Below are 25,542 nucleotides of genomic sequence, written 5' to 3'. Positions count from 1 at the left end.
CACTTCTGGATATCTTGAGCAGAGCAAGGAATTCCCCATTCCTTCCAGATAAATCCCTCAGACACTCCCCCCCCCATTTTACAGAAAACATCAATAGGTATTGAATAATCAACTGAGGAATCCCTCAGCATCTGGGAGCATAGCAGAAGGCAGAGGCATAATTGTTGAAACAATGCCCTTTTGGACAAACAAACAAACAAATGCTGCTGATGAGTATTGCCAAATAAAGCATACCTCATGAGTTGGAATATTCAAAGGCAATTTCGCATAGTATTCAGCCAAACCCTGTGTGGAGTTTTGGAAGTCAGATTTAAATGTGTTTGCTTCAAGGATGCAGGTTCAACAGGTTTTTTTTAGAACAGCGCTTCGTTTGTTTCGCTTTGTGGGACTCATTTTGCTGCATTTCTGTAGGTAGGTTCTGCTGTGTACTTAGCAGAATGCAGACATGCACATATACACATGTCCTACTAAATTAGGCCCACAGACCCTATTTCTAAGGAAACATAGTTATGTGCTGACACAGTTATCCAGAGATTAGAAGGATCAATGCTAATAGAGCACCCCTCACCCCTCCAATAATACTAATACTACTTGTATACAATCCTTACAATTACCAGGATTCTTTAATCTTTTCCCAATCTTGGAAAAATAATTGGAAAAGACTAGGCTGGGGAAGATGTGGTCCACCAAATGTTGTTGAATCCAGGTCCTGTCAATTCTGGTCAACATGATAAAAACATAGGAATGTGTTGAGTTATAGCCCAACATCTATTTTAAAAAATACAGCAGGATTACTTTCTGATAAAATCTTCAGAGATCAACGTTTCTTTTGTCCCACATTGTTCATTTAGTATAATGATTAAACTGTTGGATGAAGATAGAAGTTGGGTGAATAACATTATCTTCACCTCAAAGAGATGTTGTGAAGATAATTTCAGAGCAATCCTACATACTAAACCCAATATTATAAACTGACATGTGTAAACAGATCATGTTTACGTGAGTAAATCATTTATGAATTGTAATTTTAAAAATTTAATTTTTCTTTAACTTTCTTCCTGGGTTAGGAAGAGATTGGGAAAGATGACATAAATGATTATATAATATAATATATATATCATTTTTTTTACTAAAGGAATTTTAAAATAATAAAAAGTTCAGATTTTTGAGAAAGAAAAAGGAAAATAAGAAAAAGTAGTAATTAAGTGAAAAAGTGCAAAGAAAGAAATAGAGAAGACAAAGGAAAGTTATAAAGATTTTCTTAACCGCCATTACAAGTACCCTCCCCCTTTATACCCTCTCTCTATGATTATAATAGAATTTGCTTCTTTCTATAGTCTACCCTTTCCAATCATCAAATCCATAAATACAATTTCATTTTTTCTTGTTTCAGCAAAAAGTCCACAAGTGGTTTCCAGTCACAAATAAATATAGTTATTGTCCTTTCCCTAGTCAGACAAATCAATTTCTTGATCTCTGATAATTCTGCCATCCTCACCAGCCATTCCTGCATTGTGAATATTTTAGAGTCTTTCCATTTTTGTGCATATAATAATCTTGGAGCAGTAATCTGTTTTTATTTTTTACTAATTATCTATCCATTAGTTCCAACACGAAAAGTTCTAGATTCAACTGATTGCCAAGGATTTTCAGGCTATGATCCAGGTACCCAAATACTGTTCTTTGCTGAGTTCTTTATCTAAACTATAATTACAAAATTGTGTGTTGATCTCCATGATCATTCAGGAAAGTCCTACGACTCTGTAAGTATTCACTCTAGGACTGAGATCTGGTTAAGAATATTAATAGAACTTGTGAAAACCATTGTTTTGCTATCAAAAGTATCTCAAGAATCATAAAAAGGGAATAAAGCAAATGAAAGTCTTTCAGCAAAGTTTTCTCTGTGTTTTAGTAGGCAGCTTCACCCATCATAACACAGAGGCCCCAACTTTCTTTGTCTTGACTGGCATGCAGACCATTTAGTTTCTTCCCATATCATCCCTCTCTTCTCCAATTACAACAGGAATTACAGCATAGAACACATCTGTTATATTATAGTAATTACAGTATTATATTATAATATATTGCAGTAGCAATAGCACTTAGACATATACCACTTCACAGTCCTCTCTAAGTGGTTTACAGAGTCAGCATATTGCCCCCAACAATCTGGATCCTCATTTTACCGATCTCAGAAGTACGGAAGGCTGAGTCAACCTTGGGCCGGTGAGAATCGAACCACCAAACTGCAGGCAGCAGTTGGTAAAAGTAGCTGCAGTACTTCATTCTAACCACTGCACCACCATTGCTCATATACCATATTATACCATATTATAGTAATATAAAACCTGAGGCTTTACTTCCTGGGATATTGTTCCCTGTACTTGTAGATGCAATATTTCAATGATTCTCCAATAGGCTGCAAGAATTGACAGATATTTAGGTAAGGTTGAAGGACAGTCAGATATAATATAATGTTATATTGATATAATGTATATAATGTTTTGGATCTTCTTTCAAACAATGGGATAATTTAAGAAGCAGTTTCGGAAGATATTTTCATTAACTCTTCTAATTTGCCATGTCAGCAAAATTAAATATTTTTACTATTTACATATATAAATATTATTAAATATTATTTGATTTTATATAATTTATAATAGAGGGTCAGGATATTTTCTAAGATAAATAACCAATTGGGCAGCTATTGTAATGTTTAGGCTGGGCTGGGGAAAACATTCAGTTTAGTGTGACTTCCTTTCTGCTAACTTTAAAGAAAGAGAATCATCTTGGCTCCTGGGTTACAAATATGTGTAACTTCACTCATGTTCTGTCAATAGCTTACATGTTTTCTGTTATCTTTTGGTTTCATATCTGCCTCTTTCTCTGCTCATTCATATTTTCTCTTTTGTGTAAATGTTTGCAGTGGGGGAAAAAGTACATAAAGAGATCATTGAGAAATGAAACATAGGTAATATAAGTAAAAATAATCTTGGAACATTTGCAAAACAGTTAAGTCTCAGTCCCTTTGGCACTGATATAATTAACCTAATCATGTGTAATTCTTGAGAAAGAGTATTAAATCTCCAGATAAAATTCAAGCTCGGCTTTGAAAGCCCACCTGAAAACAGTGAAAATGCCCTGGAAAGGCCACTGAGAGAACATGAATCGGTTCAGAGGTGGAAATTATGAGTAAGTAAATGCCATTTTAGAAAAGCAGCAGCAGATTAGTAGCAGACCTTTGCCTTTAAACAGGTAACAACAGGTGGCAGCCCTTAGCCAAATTTGACTACCTCAGAGTAGCAGGGCTTGTTCTTGGATGAGAGGCTATCATGAATCTCAGTCAGAGACTAGACTTGGAAGCTGAAAATAAAATACTTGGAAGAAGGTAACAGTGAACCATTTTTTTCCCTCTTGCTAAAAAAAATTATATGGTCATTCATGTTCACAGAGTCACCAATATTTGAGCTTCAGTCACAGAAGACTTTTTAGTCACAAAAAAACCAGACAAAACTTAGACTGATTAAAATGGTTAATTTTAAGTTATTACATTTGCTTCATCATGGGTTTCTAAACTGTGTGAATTTGAAAAAAAATACCGCAGGAGAGAAGTGGAAGACAACATAACTCTTTCTAAATGACAGTGACTTAGTCAGGGCACTTTTGCTTCCTCACTTTGTACAGGAAGGTATTGACTTATGAAAATAATCAAGTACAGCTGTGCTTCCCAGATTCTTTCATAGAACTCCTCTCAAAGACTAAAAGCTGTTGAAAGTTAAAACTGCATTTCAGCTGGAGGGAATACTTTGTGTTTCGGAAGACTTAAAAGACCAGGTTAGGGACAAAATCGTCTTGGAGAATACCTATGTGGCTGCTAAGAGTCAACAATGACTTGATGGCAAATAACCAATCGAATCGTAATCACACAATTTAGAACTTTTTCCTAGATTAGGCACACACAACAGGATTATAGTAAAGTCCATAAATGTGTGTGTGTATGTATGTATGTACATACTTTGATTACTAGTCATAGATAGATAGATAGATAGATAGATAGATAGATAGATAGATAGATAGATAGATAGATAGATAGATAGATAGATAGATAGTTTTTCAGACAGACCGGTCTGATTGATTACACCTGGACATTTTAACTGCTATACTGCAGTTTTACTTTTTACAATATCTTTTGCCTTGCAGCCCCCCAACTAGGGGCGTTAAGCAGGCTCAAGTCGCAACTGCGAAACATTTTAAATCCAAATATATAAAATGACTTGTGGTTTACATGGAATGCCTTTGGAGTGGGAGTTGTTTTGGACATGTCACTTCTCTTATGAGGGAATTTTAAATCAGAGAATTAACTTAAGTCTGACGGCGCTCGCATATCTGGCCTATCAGGTGAGCTCTTTGCCCGAGCCTCGGCTCCCTCTCCGGAAAAGTAGAACCTCCTCACGCAGCTCTGCGGGGAGGTGGGGATCCAGTTTAACCCCCGAGGCCAGTTAACCTCGGGGCTTGTGCAACAGAGACCCGCTCGCCTCCGTTCCTTTGCAAAGGAATCCTGTTCACACGCCCAGCCACGGACTGCCGCGATGTCCGTGGGTGCGTGAACCAGACCCATTTCCTAACGCGAGTAGGTACTGTACGACTTAGAGGTCGCCTAATAGAACTGCGGCAGCGAAAGGGTTAACGCACTCCCTCCCTCCCTTCTCCCCTTCCCTTTTTCTCCCGGCTGAATTGATCTATTAACCAGCTGCCACATTAGCTGGAGGGGGGGGGGCGGCTGTGGGGCGGGGCGAGGGGTACAATAGCTGCCTCTTTGCAGCCGGAGACAATCGATCAGCTCGGCCCCAGCCTCTTCGCGGGAGTGACATCATCCCTTCCAAATACCAACCGGCACTGCCATTGGCTGGCCAGGTAACCGAGATGGGCATTTCTGCTTCCCCTCCGCCCATCCTCGCCCGATGCCTACTTTGTGGCGGCGGCGGCGCTGTGCTCGTCCCTCCACACACGCCCAGTGCGAGCGGCCGCCGGCACCAGCAGCGGCACCCACCGACCGACCGGCCTAGAGTTCGCTCGCTCTGCGCTTGGAAGAACGGTTCGCTCTGCTCCCCGGCGCAAGGCAAGCGAGGTAACCACAGCCGTCCACAAGCGCTGGGCTGGGCTGGGCTGGGGGGAGACGGTGCCGGAGCTCTGGGGCCGGCGAGGCGGTTCCCGGCCGGCGCCGAAGGAATTGCATGCAAGCAGGGGAGACGGAGGGACGCGCTGGCTGACTCTTTCCCCCCCTGGGCTTGGCGCTTTCGGGGAATCGCTCCTGGGAAGCAGGGGCTGGGCGGCGTGGCGCGGCGGAGAGAACTAGGCGGGGGCCGCCGCGCGTCTAGAGAGGCAGCTCGCCTGCAGGTGCAGCGAGAGAAGGAGCCGCGCCTTGTTGGGTGGCTGGGCTGGGCTGGGCTGGGCTGGGGGCTTTGTTAAACTGGGCAGTTTTTGACCGGGTTCGTTTCCTTCCGGCCGAAAGGAAACGCAGGAAATGGATCCGGAGTCTTTTCTGGGCACGAACTCTTCCTTTGTGGCTACCCGCTTGGGGGGGGGGGGGGGGGGGGGGGGGGGGGGAAGAATCGCGTTTTAGCCCCATCAGTTTCTCCCTCCCTCCCTCCCTCCCTCCCCCCCCCTTTGCCTGCCTGATTTGCTACCCTGCTGAACTTAAAAGGATGGCTGTCTGTTTGCCATCTGGGTTTGTGGCTGGTTTGTTGGATGGATTGATTTTGGGGAGGGGGGGTATTTTTAGAAACGGAATTCAGACGTTAAGTGCTCAAAGGGGATGGTCGGTGAAAAGACTCTTGGCGAAGGCATAAAAACAATGTATCTGACCACCGGAACAGTTGCCGTCTCTCAAAAAGTCTCCATTGAGAGTAGTGGGTCTGAGAGGCGCGGTCGCCGGTCCGTTTTCTTTGTTAAGGGAGGGGTCGACGGTGCTAATGGGAGGCAGCCTCGCCCTATGCCGCTTTGTTGGAAAGAATAGTTGATTTTTGGTTGTTGTTCCTCTCCCTTTTATTGGGTAAATCTCTTTAAAAAAAAAAAAAAAAAGAGTATGTATTCCCACAGCTAAAAAAACAAGCTGAGCGAAATTGTTATTTGCTCATTCACCAGCAGACAATTTTTTTTTTTAATCTTCACATGGGCTCTTGCAGCTTCCATTAAACAAAGGAGTTGTGCTTCTCTGGGAGAGAAATATATAAATCTTAAAACTGTCCTTAAAGCAGGGGATATGTGAACATTTTCTATTAAAAATAAAAATAAGAGTTCCTGCTCTTCTGAGTTGGACTAAAGGGGGTAGCTAAGCTACAGTAATAATAATGACATGCTGAGTAGAATTGAAATAAAATCTTAGTGAATTAACAGCTCTTAAAATGATGCTTAAGGGCATATGTGAGCTGTTCTAAAGGGAAAAAAAACTTTGGGTTAAGATGAATGGATGCTTCTTTGTGATATAGACCTTAAATCTCATATTTTCCAGATGGGTGATGGAAAAGAGGCAATCAAACATGATTGATTTTAGACAGTGGTAGAAAAGAGAAAATGGTTTCCAACTGGAAGTGTTGGCAACAGATGATGGGAAAGGTGGTAAAACTTATTTCCAGAAGGTCATGTGAAGAAACCCAGATACTGCAATTGATTGTGACTTAAGTATAAGGAAATGGTGTGGCAGAGAAAGAGATCCACTATAGATGCACTCTGATTGCACTGAACAATCCTTTTACTGGCTCTGTTTTGCATCAGCTCCACCTCCCCCCCCAAAAGATGAGAGCTAATGCTTGGGAGTTGTTTCCCTTGCAAGAACCAAACTAATGGATGACATGATTCAGCTGGCTCTTTAGTAGAGGCAACTGAAGAAAAGCAAATGCAGACTCTGTTGCCTTGCTCCTTCATGGCATTGAGTTCTCCCAAGTGGGTTTGTTGGACCCAGTTTGCAAAGCCAATTAACACAGAGAATAGAGAGTAAATGACTTTATTTGTGCAAATAAAGTGTGGCGGGAAAAATGTTCCAAAGCATATACACTCTAACCCTTCTTAGAGTGGATTCTTGCAAGGAAACAAAACTACATTTTTTTTTGCCCCGTACAGCTTTGTTCACAGACACCCATGCCCTTGTGACCTCTCATCTGGATTACTGCAATGTGCTCTACATGGGGCTGCCCTTGAAGGGCGTATGGAAGCTTCAAGTGGTGCAGAATGCAGTTGCACGGGTAGCAAATGGTGTCAGATATTCAACACATGTAACACCACTGCTGCTGCCAGTCTGCTTCCAGGTAGCACTCAAGGTGCTGGTTATCATTTTTAAAGCCCTTCATGGCTTGGGAATGGATTACCTAAAGGTCCATCTTCTCCCAGTGGTTTCTTCCTGTACAGCTCAGTCTGTTATGGCTCTTGTCAGCCAAGAAATATCTGCTGGCAGAGAGACCAGGAGACCTGTCTTCTCTGCTGCAGCACCTACTATCTGGAACATTCTCCCCTCTGGGTTAGGATAACCCTGTCTCTGCTGGCCTTGAAGCCCTGGCTATGTGCTGAGCTTGGAACCTCCAGTGCACTTGTTTTTAATTGTTTGTGTGGTGTACACTGCCCAGAGTCACTTGTTGAGACTATGTCTATGGGGTTTCTCAGTCATCCAGGTCAGGGTTGTCCCAAAGATGTTTTTTTTTCCAGAGGCAACTGGACTTTCTTTGTTTTTCCTTGAAGACGTTTTGCTTCTCTTCCAAGAAGCTTCTTCAATTCTGAAGTTGTTGAGACTGCAGAAATAGGTTGGCTATAGAAACCATACCTACCCTATCCTTCCATTCCCCCCCGCCTCCCCCCCCCCACAACTGATGAAGTGGAAACATTTTGTTCCTCAAGGGAAAAACCCAGTCCAATTGCCTCTTGAAAAAGCACCTTGGAGAACAACCATGACCCTACCTGGATGACTCAGAATTAACCACAGATTATAGAAATCAAATAAAAATGCCATAAATTATTAGGTCTTTGATCCCAGTGGTGTTTGTTTTACTGCCTCTTTGTTCTTACCACAAATGTTAATAGGAACCTACAATTAACTTGTTCTCGGCTTATCTCTTTCCTACGGAAATTGTCTGTTGGTTCCCAGTTATCTTTTTCAATAATGAGCAGAAACAGTCATGAGTTGCCGGTTCCTCCTCCAATTCCAGCTGCACATGGAACCATAACAACCTCCTCCCTTTTTATTCTCATGTATTCTATTATCTATTACCTCTTCATAACTCTAAGCTACAGGGGCCTCTCCGCCTGTCCTTTCTGGATCAAATCAGGGAAAAGGTCACGGCTGAAGGATAAACCAAGTTATTTCAGCAGCTGGGCAGAGGAAGGAATAAAATACATTCTTGGCCAATTAAGGGGGATGATATAGTATCTTGTGACTGTTAATTAAAATTGCACTTCCTTGTGACTTTCTGTAAACCTAAGAGGCTATCTTGTGAATTTCCTTAAATTTGGGTCTTTTTAACTATGTAACCCAGTTTCCTTCAGTCACTGGTGCATTTGCAGATGCCCTGTCATACAGGAGCTTCCTTCAGTCTTGGCATTCCTTTCTCTAGAAATAGGCAGGTTGTCTGGAAATAGTGGAAGGTGCATTCACATCTACACAGCAAGAGGTTCAGGAAGCCTTGTCTTCTTGCGTATTGTACTTACACTTGCTATGAATTATCCCAAAATGCTTTTGTACACAGGCTGACAAGACCACGAGGCTGATCACTCAGATGAGAGTAGGGGGAAAAAAATAAAACCAAACCCAACCAGGGATGGTGCAGTTTTTCTGTGGCTCCATTGGATAGTCTTAGATGTATTAAGTGTTGCCCTTTGGTTGCCAGACTGAGTTTGGGTACTTGGTTTGGCATGACAATTACTAGATCACATATTGATAGCTAGCAACCCTTTGTATTCTCTTTGAAAGATGTTTTACTAGGATGATGGGCCAGGGGAGCCCAGAGATATTGTGGTAAAATGAAACAACTTTATTCCACAGAATTTTCCATGAACTAGGAGAGAAGATGACTGAATGGGACTGGGCCATGTTATGGTTTAATGCAGGGGTAGGCAACCTTGGCTCTTTTATGACTCGTGGCTGGCTCAGGAATTCTGGGAGTTGAAGTCCACGAGTCATAAAAGAGCCAAGGTTGCCTACCCCTAGTTTAATGGATACTAGAGCACCAAAGGAAGTACTGAATGGCATACTATAGGGCTCTGTTTTAGGCACTGTGCTATTGAACATAATTATTATTTAGAGGATGGTTTAAAAATTGTATTATCTTTGCAGATGACACAAAAATTAGGAGGCAGAAAAATCTTTGGAGGACAATTTCAAGGCTAAACGGAATCTTGTACAATGGAACATTAGGCAAAATCCACAAAATAAATTTCATTAGAAAGACATTTATTTATTTAAAGTTATTGGCTGCACAACTCTAGTGGAACCTGGGCAGCATACTAAATTTAAAAATCATAAAAACAGTGAGAAATGTTAAATCAAAAGGCAGCCCGGGATAAAATATTCACAAAACAAAACCCACAAAACAAAAGAGGAGCCATTAACAATGAGAAATGTCAACCCCAGGCCTGGGACCAGAGCCAGGTCTTCAAGGCTTTACAGAATCCCAGGAGAGGGGAAACCATCCTTATCTTGGGGAGCGGGCAAGGGGAGAAATGCTATTCCAGAGGGTGGGGGCTGTAACAGAGAAGACCCACGTCGTAAGTCCCACAGGATAGCCGTATTTAATGGAGGAGACCTGAGTGCACCTGGTCTGCTTCAATGCACTGGGTGGGCAGAAACTATTGGAGATAAGTGGTATCTCAGATATCCAGGCTCTATGCCAGTGGTGGCAAACCTATGGCATGCGTGCCAGAGGCAGCACTCGGAGCCCTCTCTGTGGGCACACATGCCGTTGCCCCAGCCTTGCCTCCTCCCGTGACCCTCTCCTCACCAGCAGCCCCCCTGGAGGAGAGTCGCCCCCGAGCGTGACCCGCGTGGAGCAGCGCAGCCAAGGACATGGCAGCCAGGCAACGTAGACAAGACTCTGCCCTCACACCCCATCGCGCACAGTTGATGCTACGGAGCGCGGGCTGAGAGCATGGCCGCAATGGTGCTGCTGGGCTGCCTGGGCGATCTGCGGCGGGCCCTGGAGGTGATGAGTGGCCCTGCGGGCAGGCGGGGTATGGGCGGGGCAGGGGGTGGAGTGGGGGCAAGGCCAGTTTTTGGGCACTCGGTCTCTAAAAGGTTCGCTATCACCGCTCTATGCCATACACTTCAAATGAAAAATATTACATTTAGGTAGGAAAATTGGATTACAGTATAAGATGACAGAGTATGTGGAAATACAGCAGAATGGTAGTCATGTAGAATACGGAACAGGAAAAGTTGACCCAGAAGGCATGGCACAGGAGAATGGTTTAAATTATATGGGAATAGATTTTGGTTGGACATCAAGAAATATTTCCTGAGCTGCTAAGCAATGGAAGAGATTGCCTTGGGAGTTTCAGCAAGGGCTGGATAACCTTTGTTGGGGGCGTTATAATTGTTGATTCGTGCATTGGATGAGGGACTCCATAGGATAAGGGTGATCTCTTCCAACCCACCTGACCTTCCATGATTGTGTGATAACTGCAGCCTTGCTTATTATATCCTCAAACCAAATTAGATTGGAGACTACTAAGGAAACTTGTCCTGCTAAACCCTCACGTGGAGTGCTTTGTGTTGAAGGAAAAGATAAGATACAAATGTGGTGCATTATTGTCAGTTTGCAAGGGTGCCTCTGTGTATCAGTAGTAGTTGGTCCACGCGGTGTACATGCATGTGCTGTTAGTGACTTGGACTCCTTTCTGCATTCAAGGTAGCCTGAATCTAGTAGTTGGTGACTCTGATTCTTGTTGTAGTTAGTGATGTTTCTGCCTTATTTCATAGATAAAAATTCACAAATTAGCAGAGATACTAGGATCAACATTAATCTAGGGAACTTGTTTTGAGTGACAGTTATTAAATTTATCTGCTGACCCTTTTACAGATAAATATGCATCAATGTTTTCTGTGGTAACAAGAAGAGAGAAGAAAAGTTACCATTTCCCATTCAGAATCTCCTTTATGCTCTTCCATCACCAGCATTGTAGAATCTGGAAGGGCAAAGCCTCCTGATTCAGAAAGCTAATTGCTTCTGGCCCTCTCCACTCCTGTTTGTATATACGCCAGTGATGGCAAACCTTTTAGAGACTGAGTGCCCCAAAACCACCTCACCCCCTGGCCCGCCCGCCTGCTCTGCCGCCTGCCCCAAAACCACCCCTGCTCCACCCCCTGCTTTGCCCCCGCCCACTCGCAGGGCCACCCACCACCTCCACAGCCTGCCGCAGATCGCGCAGGCGGCCCTGCAGCGCCATGGCAACCACGCCCTCCACCCGCACCCAGCATCATCATCTGCATGCATCGGGTTGTAAAGGCGGAGTCTTGTCTCTGCTGCCTGGCTGCCATGTTCTTGGCTGCGCTGCTCCACAAGGGCCACGCCTGGGAGAAACTCTCTGGGGGGACTGCTGGTGAGGAGGCCACAGGGGGAGGTGGGGCTGGGGCAACGGAAGGGCTCTGAGTGCCGCCTCTGGCACGCATGCCATAGGTTCGCCACCACTGATATAGGTCCTCTGTGTCAATTCCTTTTTGCAATGTTCTTTTTATAGGCAGTAACACTTAGAGGAGAGCAGAAGTGTGAATATGCTTTAGAGCATATGAATTGACGGTGTGTATATGAATCTTATTTCAGTCTTTTTAACTGAACTTTGACCTGGATCCATCTGGTTTGTGTTTTTTTTTGGAATGCAGCTCCTGGCAGCCTGCGGTCTGAATGAGGTTGTTTACCCTTGCCACAGCAAGCTGAAATCTCTTTGCTCTGACGTGACCTCCCTAGAAGGTGAGTTTTGTGATACTCTAGCTATTACTGTATTGTATCCTTTCAGATATGGATATTGTTGTAAAAGCCTGTGACAATAAAGTAAGGATAGTATCAGTGAACACATGACCGCATATTCTGATCTCCTTGTGTGTTTTGTCAGTACCAACTTCAATCCTATTGGCATCCAGTGTCGTCTTCCACAATCGGTAAGCAGGAGCTAGCTGGAAGACTCATTGTTACAGTCTCTCTATGTCAGTGGTTCTCAACCTGTGGGTCGGGACCCCATTTGGGGTTGATCGACCATTTCATGGGGGTCGCCAAGCAAGGCTGTCCGCCATTTTTTTTGTCCGCCATTTTTTTCCCCTTTTCCGGCGGGTGCCTTACCTCCCTTGGGCTGGGCCAGCTGGTGGTCGGCCTGCTCCGTCTCTGCCGCTTGCCAGCTACGCCTCGGCCGGCGCAGGGGGCGGAACCACGCATGCGTGGCGCTTTCGGGCAGGGAAAGTCCTCGACCTACGACCGGTTGGGTAGTCCTTGACTTATGACCGGTTTAGTCCTCGACTTACGACCAGTTTAGTCCTCGACTTACGACCGGTAGGGGTCGCGGCATTAAAAAGGTTGAGAACCACTGCTCTATGTAGTGGGTCTTCCTGGGGGGGTCCAGCAGTAGGTATATGGTTTGGGTCACCTTGGTAGTGCTTCTTTTTTTCAGGACCAAATTGAAAACTGCAACCTGCCAAGCCATTCAGCCACATACCACACCCGCCTGGTGAAGATGGATGACAACGGCAGAGCTGCTAGTGGAACCTCAGTTTCTCAGACCAGTGGGGTGGCCACTGCTAGGAAGAGAGTGTCAACTGCTTGTCCCTCTGCTGCCAAGCAAAAGGCCAGCAAGCCCCCACAGCCAGCAAACAAGCTTCCCAATAAGAAGCAGCCAGCAGCTCCCGCAGCTGGTTCTCCTTCAGTTCCTAGCGGAGCTTCCAAAACACTTGGAGACGGATCTCCTCGGAAGGCCAACGTGCAGCAGCCAAAGCAGCCGGCATCCAAGAGTAGTAGTGTTGACAACCTCTCTGCTAGAGCGACAGTGAAAAAGGCAACAGGGGACAGGGCAAGTGGACTGAAGACGTCGGGAAAGACAGCTACAGAGAAGGAAGTGCCGCAGAAACCCCCAAAGGTGACCACACAGCCCATAGGTAGGCTTTTGCCTGTTTTTCAGCATGCACGGAGTAATTATTCCTGGACTTGGTTCATTCCTGCATTTTCAGCATCTTTCAGGATGGTTTTAGTCATGCTTTTTAAAGGATACTAAGTGTGCTAAACCTATTGATATTTTTTTTTAATTCAGGGGGAAAAAACATTGAGAGCCATCTAATACTAGCTGTTGGGAGGAATGCAAGAACTATATGGATCTCTTTTCCTAAATCACTGGGATGGCTTTTCCATGCTGGGATGGCTTTTCCTAACTTGTAACCAGGCAAGCAGTGTTCCCAGCATTAATTATGATAGCCGTAAGGACTGGATTCTCAGGATGCTGCACTTTCTGTATTTTCTCTGATGTTTCTCAGAAAGCCTTGACATACTGTTCAATCCTGAAAAAAGAAACCTTCCTTTTGTCCTACTACAGGGGTGTCAAACTCAATTTCACTGAGGGCCGCATCAGCATTGCAGTTGCCCTGGGTGTGTGTGTGTGTGGCCAGAGTGGGTGCAGCCTACTGGGTGGGCGTGGATGGAGTGGGTGTGGCCTACTGGGTGGGCGTGGCCAGTTCTACATCATTCGTGTCAAGGGGGCCTGTGGGGGCCTGGGCAGGAGTGGGACAGATCTGAGGGTCTCTGGCAGAAAGGGGTGGGACCGGGGCAAGTGCCAAGGCATGGTCCACTGGGGCAAGTGCCAAGATGGCCACCACAAAATTGTACATTGGCTCCCGGCTGGGCTGGGCCAGGGCCAGTGCAGCAGGGGCCGTTCCCTCATTGTTTCCAGGATGGCTTCGCGGGCCACATGAAACCACTTTGCAGGCCGCATCCGGCCCCCGGGCCTTGTGTTTGACATGTCTGTCCTACTACATTCATTAGATAACTCTTGCAAGTGTTCATTGCAATTTGTCAATTAACTGTTAAGCTGCTGCCTTTTTTTTTCTTCCATCAGCATCAAAAGCACCTTCAACGAAGCCCAGCAGAGCTGAACAGACTAAAACGTCCAGGTATCGGCTTTGGGTATCGCTTTCAGATGCACCAGTCAAAGAATTGGGATTTTAAATGCTTTTTCTCTGTATGAGTAGGTTGATTTGCTCAGAAATGCCAGGTTTTTAGGAGTATAAAGTAGAGTCCTGATGGAGGGAATTGTTGTGAAATTATGGTGGGAGTAATTGTTTGTACATTAATATATTCCTTCCAACTGGTCAGGTTGCATGTATGGAAAGCATACGTGTGTCCTGTTAAGACAATCCGAGAGAGCATCTCCCTTATAGGATATGAATGTCATGTCTGTATCTAGTTAGAAGCCTGGAGTTTTGCAGGGCCACTTGGGAACTCTGCCCATTTCACCACTGTCTCTCTGATAGCATAGCAATTTGATATGACCCCAGTTAAAAGCATTGTGCACACAGTGCACAAGCATACTTAGATCTGCAATGTAATAAGAGTAAATCATACTAGTAGCAGAATGGAGGTCTGCCAGCTATTTGGAGTTAAAGCCAAGGAATGCCTCTATAACGAGGCAAACAGCTTAATTGTCTGGCATACTAGTGTACTGCACAATAGTATACTATTGCATACTATCACTGATGCAGTTGTAAATCTAATGAGGAGCACACACACAATCAGTGGATAAAAGAATCAAATAAGCTGAATAAGCTGTTCCAGTGGAAGGGCTCCTGTCCTGGACCCAGATGGATGGAGTGTTGTGTTACTGGCCTGGAGTGCTGCTGATCTATGCTAAGACTTGTTTGTAATAAGTCCTCATTCATTCATGACTTAGTGATGGGCAAACAGGCATATCTGGTCAATAACTAAGATTGGTTAGGCAAAAGCAGCAATGCTACCCTATCTTAAATCTGCCTTGGTGGATTTTGGGCCCATGATTGGAAAGGAAAGGTGGTGTTGATCTGTCTTGAGACCTTATACATAAAGGTCTATTCTTCACACAGTGGGGTGTGAATGCTTATGATTTAGGTTGGATTGGTAGCTGGTATATCAGCCACCGTGCTGCCACCAAAATCCATTGCTATTTTGTGTTTGTTCTCCCCTGGCCCAGTTTATTTGAATACTGGAAGATGCCATCAGATGCAAGAGGTAGGTGGGTAGCTAGCAGAACTATATTTCAAGCTGTTAACCAAAATAAAAACATTCTGTCTGGTTCTTGATCTAATAGCTGAGATATTTGAAGGTTGTTGGGTTTTTTTTATTTTTGTTTTTAATCTGTAGTCGTTTTCTCTTTACTGCAAGTTTTAAAAGCTGGTACTTTTCAGGATAAACTTGGCTCATAGACTCTGAACTGACAAAAGCTTCAAGAGCATTTGTACTGAGACCATAGATTACTCAATTGTGCCGTCTATGTTTTCTAAGGGTTCTCTGCTGTGCATAATTGTTTGCTGTCTGTTTCAGGACTTGGTTGCCAGGAACAAAGAATTCAACTTCATCCTCATTAAACAGAACTGCTACCAATGATAAGAATGTGGGCAAACATAAGCCAACACCACCACCTGCTGGTCAGGCCACATCAGCACATCAGCAGAAAAACACTCTGGCAACACAGAGAGGTACATATAGTCTGTTGCCATAACACAAATGCCCCTCTTCTACCTTACCAAAACCTGAACTTTGCAATGTCTAAATGGGAAAGATCATATTTCACAGAAATATTAGATAACACATATAAGTGGGAGTGATCAGGCTAAAGGCAGGTCATCATATAAATGTTTTTCAATACGTTTATAGTGACTTTAGATTTCAAAACATATTCAAGGATCATAACTCTCTTAAGATCAATCAGAATTATCTACGTTGCAAATGGCATATCAGGGCTGCTTCACTAAGCACACCTAGTAAGTTCTTGGCAGGGTTCTTCCACCCCCTTAAGAATTAGAACTATGTTTCCATGTCATCATTTCCCCCTAATGCTTTCCAATGTTTTCTTATTTCGGCTTCCATAATTTTCAGTCATAGTGGCTTTTGCTGGCACATAGCAGTTTTTGTTGGCGTGGCTTCTGAAGAGATGGTGCTGAATTCTAATGGCCATAACAATTGGCTAGCAACACCACAATAATTGGAATATTTAGTATTCCACATCTGGAGAAGTTAGGAAAGTCACACTAAGCATTAAATACTTTTAAAACTTTAGCTTATTCCAAAACAGACTTGAGTCCTGTCAGCTACAAAGAGCAAAACATCACGTCGTCAGTAAGCCCATTGAGAAAGGGACGATGATCACTGAAGCATGACCACTATATTATTTTTTATGAACGAATCAGTACTAAAATGGAAGACCGTGTTCAATTGCCAGGGAATATGAACCTTAAAGCAGAAGGGGCAGCTGTAGTGTAGTTAGAAGTAGGCCTTAGGATGGCTGGAGGGGTTTCAGGCATTCTGCATAGATTACATGTTAGCTTTTCCAGTCCAAACAAACATGTAAGATGTCTTTTCTTACTCCAGATGCCTCTAGAGCTGCCCCAGTTTTAAAGGCCAAGGTTTCAAACTCCAACTCCTCTGTGAAGATGCCACCTGTCCTAAAGCATCCCAAACACTCGGCCTCCAAATTGCAATCTGAGCAAAATCTCGGAGAGAGGAATGTGACTGCACCTATGAACAGCAGGTCTGCAGCAAAGAAATTTTCAGATCCCAGCAAGCCCCAAATTCCTGCCAAGGCAGCCGGTGGGACTCTCCACCCAAGAGCCATTGCTTCCCCTCCCAAATCTCTGCCTCCTTCAGGCAAGAAGCTTCTGAAGAAAGATACTCTTTCCAGTCGTGAGCAGGTGTCACCCCAAAAGAAGCTTCAAAAGACAATTGCCAAGGAAGGGAATTGCAAGGAAACCATCAAAGAAGCAGAAAGTGCTTCAATCGAGGCTACAAAGTTCCTAGAAAAGTTGGAATCCGCAGCAGCAGAAGAAACTGTTGACCAGTTACTCTCCCAGGAGACTGCAGGCTGTTGCATAACAGGAGTAGGGATGGAGCAGATGGAACCAGGAGACTCAGAAGGCGACAAAGAGGAACAGATAAACACTAATGCTTCAGAGGGGCTGCCTCCAGCACTCCTTGGAGAATCTCTGGTCTGCCCTGGACCACAAGATACCAGTATATTGTCTGTCAGTGAGATGCCTCGCTTGACCACTCTTGATGTCTTGGAGGTACATTGTGGAAGTGGTGATGAAACACACAATTTGGAGCCAGCCCTCCCTTGTGAAACATCTCCCATTCAGCTGGAGCTCTCTCACCAAACTTCTCCAGCGGAAACCTTATGGCACAAAGAAAGAGGCATGGACTCCGAGCACCTCAGAAAGCAAACATCTCATTCTGATGCTTCAGCAGCTATTGAGGAGCCCCGTTTCTTGCACAACGCTGACAAGCCTTGTCTTGATGTACATCGTATTTCAACAACATCCCTTCCGGCTGGGGATCCCCAGATTTTAATAAGCGAGTCCGTTCCTATGCTTGAGAGATCTCCTTCTTCCGAGTCCTTGACTTTAGAGTCTGAATTGCTCGAAGAGACTCAAACTATAAAACTATTAGTTCTGGCAGAGACACAGGAGGAGCCCAGTCTTTCAGCGGAGCAGGAGGAGCCCAGTCTCTCAGCTAGCCAGTTTGATCCCACCTTAAAAACTGCAACAGAGTCTCTAGCAGCAGGCCACGATGATAGCACTGAATTGGAAATGGTGAACAGGGTATTGAATTTGTGCCAGGACTCAGAGGAAGAACTGCAGAAGGAAGTGGTATCTCTAGAGGTAGGAAGTGAAGGACTGAAGAGCCCCTTAGATCTTGCAACTAAAGATAGCGAGCTTACACAGAAAGTAGTCACTTCTCAGCAGACGGAGGATCTGCATTGTGCCAGTATTCATGCTGAAAATGAAGAGCTAATGGACGTTCTGCAGGTAGCAGATCATTTAATAATGGGAGCAGCTACACAGTACCAAACACGTCTCCCTGTGTTTGTGGCTGCAACCTCAATTCCTACACAATTGCCTGGAGAGCCTTCTGCAGGCTATGACGATCAGTCTAGCAGCTTAGATGACTATCCCACCATTGGAGAACTTGAGGATGATGCAGTGATTCCAGAAGAATGCATGAGTAACCTGAAACAAGAAGAGGATACCCAATACGAAACTCCAGACTTATTGTTTCATCCTTCAGGGGAGCTCTCACCAAATAGCGGTGCCGCTCAGCTGTCAATGCACAAACCTCAGAGCCTGCCCTTGAAGAGCTTGGAGTTGTTACAAGAATACCCAATTGAGTTGGCTGAAATGCCAGAGTTGCTGTTAAGTAGTACAGGGCTGAAAGCTCTCTCTCCAGAGAAGGGAGGCTCGTCTTCCAAATCCAGCACCTTAAGTGGGCCTGATCTGGCAGGTAAGAGCAGCAGTGAAACTAGCACACCTGAAGAACTGCGGGAGTACGACAGTAGCTCTGGAGTTGAGTCTAAGTCAGATGACAAACTGGAACAAACTTGTCATCAGCTCCTGAGTCCCTTGGAGGACCTCCCCGGTGAACTTGATCTGGGCATCCACATGGAAAAGGGAGATGATGAGGCAGAGACCCTGCCAGCAGATGAAGTCCTTGGAGATCCACCTACTGAGCCCACTGTATCCTCCGAGGAGGAAGCTGATCTGGATGCAGATCTTCTGAAGGAAGCGGGCTTTCCCAAAACGGTATGCCTCTTGACATCACCTCTCCCAACCAAGTCACATTTGCCCCATTCGGTAGAGGAGTCTGATGAACCAGGTTCCGGTGATGCTGGCACAGAAACCCCAGCCTCGACCAACTCTGCAGCTTCGTGTGATGTTTTTGGTGCCTTTCATCTCCATTCAGCTGACAGCTGTGGCAAAAGCCCCGGCCTCTCTTCCCTGGACAGCGAAGAACATTCCACTGAGGGCAGTAAGGAGACCTGCAGCAAGATTCCCGTGGATTGGGAGCAACACCTGCACCTCACCCCAATGCCCTTGAAGACTGGAGGGCACGAAGAAGAATCGTCACAGCCTTTCCCTGCCGCTCATAGTCTGGCTGCAGGTAATGTATAGAAATCCTGCCCTATCTGTGTTGGATGGGCCAACCTGTGGTATGTTAATGTGCAATAGTATCCTGTAGGGAATGGAGATGGTTTCCTTCCTGCTTGTGTATCTGTTCCATGTCTCTAGCCAAATGGGCATTTTCTCGTTTTTGTGTGTCTTAAAATCTTTTCTCTCAACTTCTTAATAGACTTCTTTTGGGAAAGTTGTGTATATTTTAGTGCTTTTCTTAGTGGTGGTGGTGATGGTGGAAATAAACTTCTTAGCCTTTGGATATGTAAAATAAAGCATCACTTTGTCTATCTGATGTGGCCTGTATTGTTTTTCCAGGGAATCTGTCTTCTCCACCTACCTGTCCATACCACTTGCAGTTTTTAAATTGGAAAGAAGGGTGCCAAATAAATAATAGCATCTAGAATGCAAACAGAAATTATGGGGTTTGCTATATACGAACTGGACAGACATGAGTGGCATATGGGAGAAGCAAACCTTATTTAGAATATATGAACAAGTATCAGGGAAACTTGATCCATCAGAATGACCTGAGGTCCTCATCCTGCTCAGTAGCCATGTCTTCTTTAATTATCCTTTGGTAAAGCTGCCTTTTGCAATTTCTTCATGCCATTGGATTTTGCATCCTTTGGTGCATTGGGCTCTGAGAACATTTAGTAAAGAGTAGAGCAAGGTACTAAGCAGCATAATGCTTGGACTGTCAGATGTTTTATGGGGCTCACAATTAATTTGATCCAAGTTGTCCAGCAGTCCCAACCTGCCTTCCCTCTGGAATCATGCACATTTCTGTGTTTAGACAAATATCCTAGCATTGGGTGGATTCATTAACATGCTAAGCCAAAAACAAACATACCATACTGACGTTTAGAATAACACGGACTCGGCCCTAAAAAGCACATTTATTGTTTATAATCCTAAAAATCAGGGCTACGTTTAATAGATTTTTGACTGAATATTAAGAAAAAACTTTCCAACTTTTCTTAGGCCAGGCATAAGAAATAAATAGTTAAAGCCATCACGTTTCCATCACAGGAAGGCTAAATAGCCATTTGTTAAGAATACCGTGCTTTCCTGGAATGAGCAAAGGATTGGTTAGCTTGCTAATTAACCAAGGCAGATTTCCTTTAACGAAATCTTGAAATGTAATAAATGATCAGAAATATTCTGCAGGAGATAGATTGTGTCTAGATCTTTTCAGGCCATAGGTGTACTGGAATAGCAGGAAGGCCATTGAGGAAAACTCACATTGCAATTTCCTGTCTTAACATATTGTATGCTAAAAGATTCCTGGATTCAAAAATGATTCAGCTTTGATAGCTGCTTTAGTATTTATAATTAGATAAATAATTTCGGTTTACCAATTGGTTTACTAATAGGAGCTGAGAAACAAGTTAAATCCTCAAGTCCTGCTTCATTATTGCTGATTGATTGAAACTGAAACCAAGCAGTCTATAGATAAATTAGGAACAGATCCTGATAAAATGAAGTTTTAATCACCCCTAAGAACTCTGGCATCTCTTTCTCTGACTCTGAGAAAGTTTGAGGTGATTGATGTGAACAGTTCCTAGGAGGGAAGCTGTTCAGAAAGTAAAGGGTTGCTGATTTTATATATATAGGTCCTCCAAAAAGTTAGCCCTAGCAGTTCTCATTCATAGCCAGTGGAGCCAAGTAGCAGTATACCAGCATGCAAAAATTGTCTAGTACTGGAGACATGCCCAATACAAACTCTGAATCCATTTTTTAAATGAATTAGTTGGGAACACAACATTGATCAGCCAAGCACTGGCACTATAACTGCAATGGAGTGTATTTCTTGCAAATCTGAGAAGCATCTCCTTTTTTTCTTTAAAACCTAGCCTCTTTCCACTTTCCCTTTTCTTTTTTGTTCTTGTATGTCACTTCCTTTCTGTCTGTTGTGACCACTACCCATCCTGAGGGCCATCCTTTCCAACCCAAGCTCCTTGCCCTATTTGTAGGTGACAATGGGGCTGGCTTGCCCTTCCCCTGGGAACCATGTCCATCAGAGATCCTCTCCACTATCTATGAAGTAGAAAGTGGTGCTGAAACACCTGGCCCAGACGAAGAGGACGGGAGCCGTTGCTTGCGTGCCGCCTCCCGAGAACAGGCTCTTCAGCTAGGAAACATCCAGGCTACAGTCGTACAGCAGCTAATCAGCCGAGCCCTGCTCTTCCCAACAGAAGCACTTCCTGGGGCTGTCAGTGGGAAGGGGGCCTTGAACAGCGAAGCAGAGATTGGCAAATGGACGGAACTGATCTCCCCTTTGGAAGAATCTCGAGCCAGCATCACTTCTGTGACCAGCTTCTCCCCAGAGGACATGTCATCCCCACATGGGGACTGGACTGTGGTAGAGGTAGAATCGTTCCACTGATTATTTCCCCCCCACCCCAAGTTATAAATATATAGAAGGCATTTTTTGGAGGTGAACCACTACTTTTCATACAAGTGTATCTATTAATGTCCAGGAAGGGTCAAGTATTAGTTGACTGGAGCTACTGCTCTCCCCTTCATTTTCAGCAGCTAACGGTATGGATAGTTAAGCACTTGTGAATCATGATTACGTTTGTCTCATGCAGTCTTAGCCCTTGAGTTTTTGGTTCAGCAGACTGATCAGCCTTTCATGTTTGGGACTTCCAGGGCATAATGTTTATTTCCAGAGGGTAAGGTCCATCTTTACTTAGTCGTAACATGTGATTGTGCCAATTATTGATATCACTATCTGTCAACATGATACAAATAAAGCTTCCCCTCCCACGTATTTTGATAAACCTACAGTGTTCTTCATTAATGAAGGCTATCAGTAACAGAAGATGCTAGTGGCCCTGATTACTGATGCCTCCTTATGGAAAGCCATCGACATTTGGTTGTCAGGCTGCCAATATTTGATTTTTTTTTCTCATAGTAAACTTTCAAAACCAAATTTCCTGGCAAAGCTGTTTTATCTTGAGTTTTTTAAGGAAGTAGCACCTCAAAGATTGTGCCCACACAATACAATTAGGATGAGACATAAAAGATGAATTTATATATTATCAAGCAGCCTGGATTTGCACATTATGTTTGGTACAAGGACATTGATTAATTCAAAAAGTAGCTTAAATGGGTTGTGTGAATGTAGCCAACATTGGAAGAGAAATTTACAAATGAGGACATCTTAGTGTTTTTGAATGATTGGTGTATCTGCTATTTAGAATGTGGTCACTCTACTTCTCTTGCCTACTTCTATGAAATGGACTTCTCAGCAATAACTTCTGGAGGAGACCTTGGACTCAAAGGGAGATGTACTTTAGCATCCTAAACAAGACTAGGTAAGAAAAGACTGTTAAAAAATCAGTTCGGGAATTTTCTTCCAAGGTGCAGTTTTCAGACCACTTGAACTTCTATCTGAAATGGAAAAGTTTAGAAAATGCAGGGACCAAGTTTTGTTTTGATGCAACTGATTCTTATACTTGTGCTAGCCCAAACTCCATGCTGATGCAGCAGTAGATAATTCCATTTTTTTTTCTTTGTGCCAGTGGTTATGCCTGGCCAAATAGTATGTGTGTCATTGTGAGGGGTTTTCCTGACTTGATTGTAGGCCAATGCAGCGGTGGGATGAGGAACGTCCGGAACAACCCTTAAGTTGTGAATTACAATTCCAAGCAGCCTCTGAGAATTTGCATAACTGTTCAATGTTAGACATTTTTCAGTAGCATTCTAGAGAGTCATAGATTGGCAGTGCAACCATGATAGTTTTGCTCTGGCATTTGTTAGTAAGAGTGGTATGAAACTATACCGCAGCTATGGGATGGTGTCCAGTAATAGATAAAACCGATTCCATCATCCAATAGCAATTGCTTAATGGTTCCCTTTAGCTGTGCCATATTTTTTTTTTTGTTACCACATTTGAGAGTCTACATTAAACTGCATAAATTCAGAGAAAAGACGACACTCTAAAAATTAGGCTGCCTTTCTAACCTACTACCAGAAAAACAATGTGAAAAAGCTTTCTCTAATTGCCATATTTAAGAGGTACTGTACTCATGAAGCCAACCTTCTGTTGCAATACTCCTTCTCTCCTGAAAAAAATGAAGCTTGTTTCTATAATGTGAAATGTGTTTTTAAAAACGTTCATCTCATTAACTCTTGCCATCTTCCTATACCTGCCTTCCCAGATCACTTGTAGTTCCACTAGTTAACGCGGATATGGAGCCTTATTGTCTGTAATGAAGTATTGATGTGTGCAACTTTTTTTGTAATGTAGCGAAGTGTGATATAGTATTTTTTAAAAATAAAAATAAATTTGAGGTTATTCTGTTGTCCGTCTTTGAAAATTATTTGGTTTTTAATAGTCAGAATGCAGTGCAAAATTGGTTACACTTTTAAGGGCTCAGGGCCTCTTGAGACTACCTAAAACAAGGTAGTTAATTACTTGGCTAATTCTTGAGAAGCCATTCTGCAGACTAAAGTTCTGCTGTTGGACCAGAGTCTTGTTAAAATATACAGGGGCTACTTTTATATAGAAAACAAATGGCCAAGCTGTGATGGATGTAACTGTGTTTTAAATTCATAAAAATTCTAGATAGGTTTGAACAATCTGAATTTCCAATGCTAGGTACTCATGATTGCATAGACTTATGGAATTAGTCTTCTTCCATGGTGGAGATCTCTCTAGCCTTTTTCACTTAAGCTGCTATACAATTGTAACAATGTCATTTGCTGAGCAAAAGTAGCTGAGATAGTTCTAATTCTTTAACTGGGATTAGTCCATGAACAAGAGTGTAAGGGCAAGTTTAAAAGATACTAAACACACTAAACTTGATACAGCATCTCCACCTCAGCCTGCTGATAGAAGATGAGCATCTTGAACTGCAGGAGGAATGGGCAGTACAGGTGGTCCTTGACTTGAGATCTTTTGAAGGTACAATGGACTCCACCCAAAGATACTTACCACCCAGTTCTGAAGTTTCAATGTCCTACCACATGACCACATTTTGGACACTTGGCAACTGATCCATCTTTGCAGCTGTTTGCAGTGCCCTGTGGTCAAATGGCTGCAATTTACTTTTTTGCCAAAAAAGTTTTATTTCTGATTTATGGCAAAAATGCCCTGTTGGTGAACAATAGGTTTGCTTAACCCCCACAAAAAAAGGTTGGGTTGGTGACAGGGGCAAACTGCTTTACAACGATCACAACTTATGACTCTAATGGGCAGACTCCCATTTCAGTATAGACTATTTATACTGAAATGTTCTGATCTTTGCTATCCACTTTCCTGCACTAAACTATATTGTAGTAAATCTTTGCCTGGGACCTAGAATATGTGTATGTGTAAATCGTACAATAGGTGATATTCACATATGCTTGCAAAACCTAAGTATTTTTGCATGTTCTACTTCTAATTTTGCGCTTTATTTCCAAAATGTATTTTTTAAAGCAGCGGTCCCCAACCCCTGGTCCATGGACCAGTACTGGGCCGCAGCATGCCAGCATCCGGGCTGCAGGCAGCACACAAAACCACACACCCTCTGGTCCACGGAAAAACCTCTGTCCACAGAATTGGTCCCTGGTGCCCAAAAGGTTGGGGACCTCTGCTTTAAAGCATGTAATATGCTATGCATGCTTACATAGCCTTTTAATCAATAGGTATTGTCAGGGAAAAGCTCTCTATAGCAAAATAGGAAATTGTATCATGTTTCCCTATTCCTTGCCTTTTTTCTCACTAAAATCAAGATTGAGCACTATCAATTCTGAGCTGAGAGACCCAGAAAGTTCGGTTCAGGAAGACTACATCTATCTTTAGTCCATGAATTATAAGTCAGGTTCTATTATGGAAGATTGTTGCTACATCTGGATGCTTATGAATCCTCATAAACCAAACAGTTAATTTCACTCCAAGGGGTCATATTACCCAAGGTACTGTCCAAACACTAGAAGGCAATTTCACAAGATGGCTACAAACACAACCCTACACCTGAAACTTCCTTTGGAAGCCTGACAGGCATATGACGTAAGTTGAAAGCTGAGAAATGAATTATATGTTTGAAGTGGAGTTTACCTTTTGAGGCACAGCAAAGGTATTTATTGGAAATCTTTGCAAGAGATGGCATCAACCCTAAAGGAGGCGGTGGTGAGGCCCCTCCTGAAGAGGCCTTCCCTGGATCCAGATGTATTGGCTAACTATCACCCAGTCTCCAACCTTCGCTTTGTGGCGAAGGTTGTTGAGAGTGTGGTTGCACAGCAATTCCCTCGGCACCTGGAGGAAACAGTCTATCTGGACCCCCTCCAGTCGGGCTTCAGGCCGGGATACAGCACGGAAACGGCATTGGTCACGTTGGTAAATGATATCTGGAGGGCCCGGGGCAGAGGTTATTCCTCTGTCCTAGTTCTTTTGGACCTCT

The sequence above is a fragment of the Protobothrops mucrosquamatus genome, unplaced genomic scaffold, assembly GCF_001527695.2.
Source record: "Protobothrops mucrosquamatus isolate PMUCROS unplaced genomic scaffold, P.Mucros_1.0 scaffold1069, whole genome shotgun sequence".
Classification (NCBI taxonomy): domain Eukaryota; kingdom Metazoa; phylum Chordata; class Lepidosauria; order Squamata; family Viperidae; genus Protobothrops; species Protobothrops mucrosquamatus.
Note: the sequence above shows the minus strand (reverse complement) of the source record.